At 32.5% G+C, this 10,158-nt stretch overlaps 1 non-coding gene across 1 annotated transcript; it reads right to left on the reverse strand.

Annotated features, from left to right (window-relative positions):
• Positions 1-326: 326 nt before the first annotated feature.
• Positions 327-433, reverse strand: LOC122752094. Its single transcript, XR_006355895.1, has one exon. It is a non-coding gene; the product is annotated as a U6 spliceosomal RNA (small nuclear RNA).
• Between the last annotated feature and the right edge of the window lie 9,725 nt (positions 434-10,158).

Below are 10,158 nucleotides of genomic sequence, written 5' to 3' on the forward strand. Positions count from 1 at the left end.
ATTACTAAAATGTTTGTTTCCTGTTTGGCTGAAGAACCAAATCAAAAGTACATTTTTAGGGCTTATGATCAGATTTGCTATTTGGCAAGTGGATCCTTACCATTAGAAAGGTGGGAATTAGGAAATATTAATTAAATTAGTTTAATTTATTATCCTAGTGGTCATTCATCAATTATTTATGTAAGAAGGAGAAGAAGCAGCGAAAATTTGTCATTTTAAATCTATACATATTTCACATGGGGTTTTAGTGTGTAAAAAAATATAAAATCCTTAAGAATGAGAAAAATCATAGTCAGAACAGTAATAATATTTTTAAAATAGTGATTTAAAATATGGAACACTTAACGAATTTGTGTGTCATCCTTGTGCAGGGGCCATGCTAATTTTCTCTGTATCATTCCAATTTTAGTATATGTGCTGCCGAAGTGAGCACTAAAATAGTTTATTTTTATAACACGATGTTATCCCATCATATTTTTCCTGCAAAGATGAATATAATTCAAATTACTTTTTTTCAATAAAAAGAGATTAGAGCAAGGTGTCAGTGTTTCAAAATCAGATTCAGAGACATCTGATTAGAATCCAAATACCAAGTTGTGTAAAGAGCTCAAAGTGGAAATGTAATCTTTTTAATGTCTACGTTATTACTGGGGTCATGAAGAATGTTAAAAGGGACATTAATAAAAATACTTTGCTAAGCAAAACAATCAAGGAGGATTTTCCAGGAATTAAAGCAGCATGATGAAGCATAACAGGAACAAAAATTAGTAGATTTTATTTATTACAAATAGCTTAGAGTGGTTAATGAGGGCTCCCATCACATACTGATAAATTATAAATCATCAGTACAGCTACTGAATAGTCAATCTGTCTAAATCCCATTCCTTGCCTCTTGATTTTAAATGCCTGCACTATGATAATTATTGTTGCTGGGTTTTTTTCCTCTTCCTAAACACTTAATATCTCAAACATATATTTACTACAGAAGGGTCTCAGATGAAGCATGTTAGAAATATTTGATCTCATTTAAAATAAAAGAGGACCTCATGTATCAACCAGTCCTACTGTGGCTAAATTCCTCTTTGGAAATAAATAGCCCATCCATATTCAGTGAATAACTTTTCATGGATGCCAGAAAAATAATTTAGTGAAGTGGAAAAGGCTACTCACTGAATGGCACTCTTGAAGAACTTATTCACCTCCCAAGGGTGGGTAGTCTACTCCCAAGAATTAATTTTACATCAGGTTAATTTTTCTCCTCTCTATAAATGAATTAGAATATAAAAACCCTGTTTTTATAGGACAACTTACACAAAATGCATTTGCTTGTTAAACTAGAGAATAAATGTAAAATAATTTCATTCTAAGCTTAATGTCCTGGGTGACTTTGTGTAAGTCATTTAATACATCCCTTTCCCTCAGTTTATATGATGGTTCACTATAAGGAAAATGGATATGATTTTTTTGTCCACTCTCAATTCAGGAGATAAATTCACCATTCATTATATACTTTTGTACACAACATTGTAATAGATACTTAGATTAGAAAAAGAAAGAAAGAAAGAAAGAAAGAAAGAAAGAAAGGAAGGAAGGAAGGAAGGAAGGAAGGAAGGAAGGAAGGAAGGAAGGAAGGAAGGAAGGAAGGAAGGAAGGAAGGAAGGAAGGAAGGGAGAAAGAGAAAGAGTGAGAGAAAGAAAGAAAACAAAAAGAGTTGTTGACATATGAAGAGGGCATAGACTCTACAAAAATATAAACCTAGAATAATTTAAGGACAATTTCAAAATCTCTAAAAAACAAGGAAATTGTAAAAAGGCTTCAAGGAACTGAGTCTTAAAGAAATTTAAGGTTTCTAAGAGATGGGTTACAGGAAAGAATTTTTTCTAGACTCTGGAGCAGCTTATTCAAGCCTCAAAGTAGGGAACTGTAATGTTAAGTTTAGAGAAGAGAAGACAGCATAGTTTGACTAAAATATAGTTGGTAAAGAGGAGTAATATGAAATAAAAATGAAATCTAGTTAATAGATTGTAACGAGCTTTTCATGCTACATCCACTTCTCAAAACAAACAAAAAAACCTAATAGCAACAACAACAGGATTTAGACACAGGATTGTGGTTGTGGATTTTGCAATCCTAAAGGACTGAGTTTTTCCCTGAGTTACCCTTGATAAGGGACCTACATGATCACAGAAGAAAAGGCCCATCTTAACCCCCAAATTAACAGAGTACTTCTTGGACCATTTGGAATAGAGTTAGCCTTGAGAGATGCTACTTCTTTGTTCTTTTTCATATGCCTTTTAAAAAAACTTCAATGGAAACTGAGAAGGGAAATAGAAGTTAGGCTACTTTTTGTTAGCATATCATTGTTTTTGGTGTTTTGTGGGTCACTCATTTTTGTAATTTTCAAAAGGCTCAAACACAATATTGCCCTCAAAATGATTGGTTGAGTAAAAATAACCTTTAACATAATTTGTAAAGGTTTATGCAAAATTGAGGTTCTTATACAAATCCCATAGCAACCCTTTATTGAGCCTGTCAAATATCCTCATTGCTGGTAGATACTGGGAACTTCAAAGTAATCAGGAATTAAAAGATGCTTTCAGGGGCAGCTAGGTGGTGCAGTGGATAAAGCCTCGGCCCTGGATTCAGGAGGACCTAAGTTCAAATCCAGCCTCAGACACTTAACACTTACTAGTTCTGTGACCCTGGGCAAGTCACTTAACTCTCATTGCCCTGCAAAAAAAATGCTCTCTCATTTTTCAACGGTCATTTATTAAATATATACTGTATATACCTGGGATATAGAGACCATTAAAAAATCCCAATAGTTCCTAACCTTAAGGATCTTAAATATACTCTTGGGAGAAACAACATGTATCTGTACACAATACAGGGTTGCAGAAATCAATTAATTCTTTCCTCGATACTTGATTTAGTACCTTATTCATCCTTATCCCACTTTTTAAGGCAATTAATATGCATGATCTGACATTTTCAAATTAATTAATAAAAATGCCACCTCTTTCTCATTGGTTAATCTCTGAGACTTCACCCCAGTTATTTAAATATTATCTTATCCTTTCTGAATGGTGGCATGATGTAATGGATAAAACACTGGAATTTGATACAGGAAGACCACTCTTCTAATCCTGCTAGTAAATATATTAACTATATGATCTTGTACAATCATTAGAATTCACGGTCCTTGAGACCATGACTGTCTTTTCCCTTTGTTTGTATCCCAGCACTTAGCACAGTTCCTGAAACATAGAAAGTATTTAATAACTGTGTTTTGACTTGTTGATTTTTGCCAAGCCATTAAACATCTGTGTATTAAAAAGGGGTTTGTTTTTTGTTGAGGAAAGTGTTTAGGATGTTATTTTAATAATGTGGACTAAGGAATATGAAAAGAAATATATTCTCTAGTTTGCCACACATATACACATATGAAATAAAATATATTATTAATTGATTTCAATAGAATATAGTTATTCACCAAAATTTTACTGTTCGATCTTGGAAAACTTCTCATATCCCATGGGTGTTTCTATATCCCAGGTTGTTTTATTTGTTATTCTTAAGTCTTTGAGATCTCATAGTTATCCATTCTCTTATCCTAAAAGGAATATGTGTCTTCTCTCTTTCCCCTCATCCAAAACATATCATAATATATATATTGTAATTCCAAGTTTTTCAGATGAATAAACTGGTTATGAGAAATTAAGTGACCTTCCCATGGTTACACAAGTAATAAATAGCATAGGTGCATGCCCAACCATATCTTTTTGTTCAATAACTTTCCACTATTTTACTATGCTGCTCTGCTTCTCCTAATGTATACTGAAACATAGTCAATACACTGTCATCCATGCTAATAGAAGAAAGTAATCCACTGGTAATTTTAAAATAATTTCAAGTCAAATCATTTGTACAATATTTGAGAATTTGTTTATCTGCATTGATTTTGTAGACTGATGAAATTATTAAATCTATACCATAATGAAAGGATGGAGTGATGAAGGAAAGAAGAAAGGAAAGAAGGCAGGAAGAAAAGAATGGAAAGGAAGGAAGGAAAATAAGAAGGAAAGAAACAAAGAAAGAAAGTCACCCTAGAAATGTCCTGGATAAAAGAGAAAATGGCTAATATTAAATTATTTTAAATGGTTAATTCAAAAGTATTTAATAGATTATTTTATCAAATATATATATGTATATATATATATACACATATATATTTCAATTTGAAGGCAACAAAATAAAAAAAATCCAAAAGGTTAAAAGATTCATTATTAGCAATATTTATAGTATTTTCAAAAAACCTTAAATGAAAAATAAGCGAATGTCTATGTTGTTTAGCAAGGCACTAAATGCAAAATTAAAAAATTTCTATTATGAGATTACTTTGGTCATTCGTTTAAAAGGGCACTATAGAAGAAAATCATCACTTTCATATGTTCAATCTGGATTGTACACATTCTTCAATAAGATAAAACATATTTTTTATCACAACATAGGACTCTGATAAGTAAAATTAAGTTACCACAAGATTTAGCTATAAATCTCACAAACTGTGTGACCACTTAACCTTTACCCCATGTTTCTGACCCTACTATTTAGCTATTTATGTATCAATCTGCATATATGTGTATATTATATATAAATTGTACATGTATATATGATTTCTATATATACACATACAAAATTATAATTTTGTATGTGTATATATATGTATAATTTGTTTATCTTTAAAAGTATTCCCAATCAACTCCAATATTCCTTTAATTACTTCCCTCTTAGAATTTGTAAACAACCATTTTGAATCAGCAGCTAATACTTATTCAACAGGGAGGATACTTCCATCATATTTTTAAGAAGCTGGCTCTGGCTTTCATTCTCTTTTTTGTGGTGACAATCATTTATATTTTCATCAGTTCCATGGCTTCTACTTTGAATCATGAAGATAGTATAGTCTTCTGAGAATTTTACAAATATATTGATCACACACACCATTGTGGAGAATTGGAATGATACCCCCTGCTGGGAAGGACAGTTTGAGCTCTGGCCTGAAAATAAACCATGTGACTTTAGTGCCTAGAAGTGACATTTTCTAGGGTTTTAAAGGTCAGATCGGTGTCAGGAACTGATGTTTGCCACCTGTGGGTCCTGTCAATCAGTACTACCAACCCATTAACTTGGAGCTGTGTGTGTGGACAACCCTGTTTTCTGTTTCACAGGAGGCTCTGGGAGGAGCAAGGCTTTCCTTTTCAGGACAGATGCTGGGCTCTCATAGTTAGAAGAAGTTTGCTTTTTTACCTCTCCCTCTCTTCACTAACTTCTGATGCACTTTAATAAGTACTTAAAAGTCTAAACTCTTGCTAAAGCTTCTAATTCAAGGTGACCACTCCTTAGAATTTAGACATCATAGCTAGAATTTTAGGCCCTTACACCATTTAAGTATTAGCAGAAGCAATTTCTCTTTAAAATCTTATCACAAAAACAATCAGTTTCTGAAGAGGAAAAAAAAAACCCTCAATGACTCAAAGGAAATAACCATAAAGGGATAAGAAAATGTTAAATTCTAGATTCAAGTTATCTTAGATTGTGGAAAATGTCAGTCTATTAACAAAGGATGAGGGGAAACTTATTCCAGTCATTCAGTCCGTTATTTAGTCAGCTAGTCAATAAGCATTGATTGAGCTCCTACTATGAGCTAAGCACTTTGCTAGTTTTGTTGTTGTTGTTTGTCCTTCATTCTCTAAAAAGACAATGACATCAGGGTAATGTTATGACTTAGAGTGAATTGTATTCAATTGAGGGAGGGCTGTGCAAAATCACCAACCTGAGTTTCTCCTCCAGAGTCATCTGTATCCAGTGGTAAAGTATATATCAGGATGACTGGAAATGGTCTCAGATGTTTAAGGAAATTCAGGTTAAATTACTTGCCCAGTCACACATCTAGTAAATGCTTGAGGTCCTCTCGAACTTCAGGGCCACTGCATCACCTAGCTGCCCAACTTTGCTAAGCACTGGGTATACAAAGAAAGGCAAGAGAAGCATAAAACAAAATGAAAAATATTTACTATGTACAACCTAGTACAATTATGTACAACTACAACTAAAACAACAATATACAAACAAGATATATAGGGAATAAGTTAGAGATAATTAGTAGAGGGAAGACATTAGCATTAATGAGGATCAGGAGACTTGTAGGAGGTGAGATTTTATCTAGTAGCTGAAAGACACTGGAGAAGCCAGAAAGTGGAGTTGCAAAGGGAGAGTATTCCTCACATGGGCAACAGTCAGTGAAAATGTCCCATGTAAATGTCTTGTAAGTGGAACAGCAAGAAGATCAGTATTGCTGGATCACAGAGTATTGTGGGGTGGAGGGGGGAAGTATGATATTCAAATAGTGGAAATGTAGGATGGTGTCAGATTGTGAAGGGCTTTGAATGGCAAACAGACAATTTTATATTTAATCTTAGAGGTGATGGGAAGCCACTATGGATTATTGAACAGCAGTAACATGGTCAGATATGTGCTCTGGGAAGAGTAATTTGACAGTTGAGTGGAGAATAGATTGGAGAAAAGAAAACCTTGAGGCAGGGAGACTCCATCACAATCCTTAATGTCACATTTTCAGAAGATTAAGATGTAAAATAGAGCATGAAAAGATTGAGCTGCATATGACATTACACAGAAATAAAGATAGGAAAATAGGGAATTTTACATGATTGGCCACATAAAATAAAGTTTTCTATTTCAATGGAATGTTGTGCTCCTTACTGTTTCATGATAACTTCTGAAGGGATTGACAGATAAATTTTTATAGGTTGCTAATAATCAAAAATTATAACTTAAATTTGATCTATGGTTGTCACACCATCTTAGAACAAAATAACAAGCAATCAAAATCTCAGATGGCTTGTCTAAGGTAGTTTTTAATAAATTTCAATGAAATTTAGAATGTGGGCAAAGGTTCTTAAGAACAAGTTGAAATAAGTATGTCCTCCAGCTTTTAAAATTGTTTTTTCTTCATGTAATGTATATTGCTTAAGCCTGCTCAAGTCTATTTTTCATAAAAATCAATAGTATTTATCAGGAAAAAAAGAATGATACAGGATTTTTGTGATTACTTATGAATGCATCATACCTTATATGAAGCAGCCAGGGAATTCTTAGGGATACCAAGAAGTAATTTTAAGGGGGTTGTAATGGGTTAGAGAGATTTCTTTTTTGGTATCAATCCAATCAATGATATTCACTCCTTTGAAAGAACATCTGTAGTTCCACAGATTGTTTCCCTGAGTGCTTATGTTTTATAGGTAGCCAAGACTATAGTTTGGTGTAATATTCTCCTCCATAGAAGTTATCAATGTATCCCCAACATTGAGTTTCTATGTAGGTATGTATTATTATCTCTTCCTTCCTTCCCACTAGAATTTAAACTCCTTAAAGACAGGAATAATTTTATTTTTGTCTTTGTGTATACTCAGCACCAGGCACATGATTACTGGTATTTAGGAAATGCATAATAAATGATTATCCTTCTTCTATTTTAATATTTATATAATTCTTTATTACATTCATTTGTTAGAGTGGCAACAGGATGAAGGAAGCTTGTAAGTCCTTTGTTTTCTTTCAAAAGATATGAAAAATAAGAATTTGCAAGGAAGCTTACTTTATTAATTAATCAAACAGGTATACATGTACTTACTATATGCCTAGACACTATTATGTGCTAGACATTATGCTAGATGCAACATTTATAACCAGGCTGTAGGAATATGGAAGGAATAATCATCTGGAAAGATAAGTTGCAAAGGACTCTAAAAGCTAAACAAAGAATTTATATTTTTATTCTAAATGCAGTTGGACAATAAAGATCTCAAGAATACCTACATATATTCTAATCATGAAATGAGATGGAAGTGCAAACTCAGTAAGCATGAGAATAAAAATATGTCTTTTGGACATCCACAAAAGATTTTCTTTCTCTGATATGAGACATTAGACATATTTTCTAGAGTACATGCGGTTGGAATAGGTAGATAAGTGAAGTATGACAAGAAAAGAAAATTGTAGCATATATATATATATGTTTATTCTTTAAACACAGCAATATGTCTTATAAAAATGAACATTTTATGGCAGTAGAACTTCTTGGGGAAAAAGCTAATTGAAAAACATATGTTAAATAACATTATATGATATATGAAATTCATATAATTTTAAATGAATATTTTTGTCTAAGAGTTAAAAAGGAGTTTAAGTTATTTGGAAATACACACATATACACATGTCTCTATATATACATGTGTGTGTATGTATATACACACATATGCATATGTCCATATATATAATGGACACATATGTATGTGTTTTTACACACACACATGTCCAGAATTGATATTGAATTCAGAAGCAAGAATCCTGTCTTTGTTTAACCAAAGACATTAATTAAGGTTTCTCATAATAAGGCAAAATCATGTAAAATGACTAGAAAGGTTTGACTTATTGAATATATTCTACCTTAACAAGATCCTATCTTCTTTCCCAAGCAGAAGACAAACAAAATTGTAAAATATTCTTTGGTGACTAATGGAGCATGAATACAACTCCTTGGGAGTTCTCTATTATTATAATTTTGTTCAGATAATCATAATCCACTATGATTAGCATTACCATCATGGTATCACCCTCAATAATGGGTTTGGCTTCAATAGTACACAAGTGTTCCCTAGTCTCCTTCTGTTTTCAGATGGCCTTGAAAACTTGCAAACCAGCCAACCCCATCTGTGATGCTGCTTCAATAATATTTTCCCTTACACCTTATGATCCATTTGATAGTGACACAACCCTGAAACTGCCTAAGGGAACATTGCCAAAACCTACTTCATTTCTGCTGAAACCAATACAGAAGCATCCAGCACAAATCCCTTGACAGATAGCTAAAATTAAAAGTCAAATACATTTCCAGCAACATAACTGATTCCCAAGACTGACTCAATGGCACAGCAGTCATGTTTAACTCTCTATTGCCAGGTATGAAGCTTATAGTTGATATAAAGTATCTATATTGGCCCCTCACATCATTGGCCAATAATGTTTGGGTTTCCTGTGGAAGCAGATTGCTCAGATCCTAGTGAGGAAGGAATGATTCCCATCTTTCAACAGACTATTAAGGAATGAGTCCCATCTGGTATATTCCCATGTGCCAAAATAGGCACTACATATTTCAGGGTCAGAAAAGATTTTATAATGGGACATGAAGGGGAAAATCCATTGATGGAAACAAGATTTTTGAAAGCATACACACATACATACATATACATACATACATACATACATATATACACACATATATATGTTTATTTTTATATTCATTGGAAAAGAAAAAATAATTTTAGAATACAGGTGTAAATAGGTTATTTCACTTTATAGATGCAAAAAATAAGTTGGTAATGTTCAGAGGAAAACTCTTCTGTTTTTAACCCCCTAGAAAACCACTTCGAAAATAACTTCAGGATTCATTCTAGAGTAGAAGACAAGGCAAGTTTCATTCAATTTTATGCATGTTGAAACTATATTGAAATGTAAACAAAATATTTAAGTTGGGGAAAGGAATGATGAGGTACTATCTCAAAGACTGACAAGTAGAAATGGAAAATAACACAAATTTTCGTCAGATGAATCTATCACAATGAATTAGTAAATTACTATTACCAGTTTAATACATAATAAATACATTCCCATAATAAGAATGTTATGAGTTTCTGCCACTTGTGGCACCAGTCAATGGAATCCTGAAACTTAATTTATAAATTAGGCATTTAACTTAGTTGTGATAATATATAGAAATAAAGAAAAAACATAAGCACATAACAAATAGAAGGGATCATATTAGACAAAAGCAAACAATCTCAGTTTTGAAATCAAGCTAAAACAATGCTTGTGGATAAATCAACAAAGCATAGAAAAAAGAAATAAATGAATTAAGCATTGAACATATATAGAAAAATTTTTAAAAATTGATATAGAAAATTTAAAAAATCAACAGTACTTGAAGCATAAATTACAAATTTTGAGAAACAAGAGATGTGAAATTGGGGAAAACCACGGTTGAGTTTTTCTAAAACTAAGAAGAAGTGGAGGGGAAGA

Source organism: Dromiciops gliroides, chromosome 3 (assembly GCF_019393635.1).
Source record: "Dromiciops gliroides isolate mDroGli1 chromosome 3, mDroGli1.pri, whole genome shotgun sequence".
Taxonomy (NCBI): Eukaryota; Metazoa; Chordata; class Mammalia; order Microbiotheria; family Microbiotheriidae; genus Dromiciops; species Dromiciops gliroides.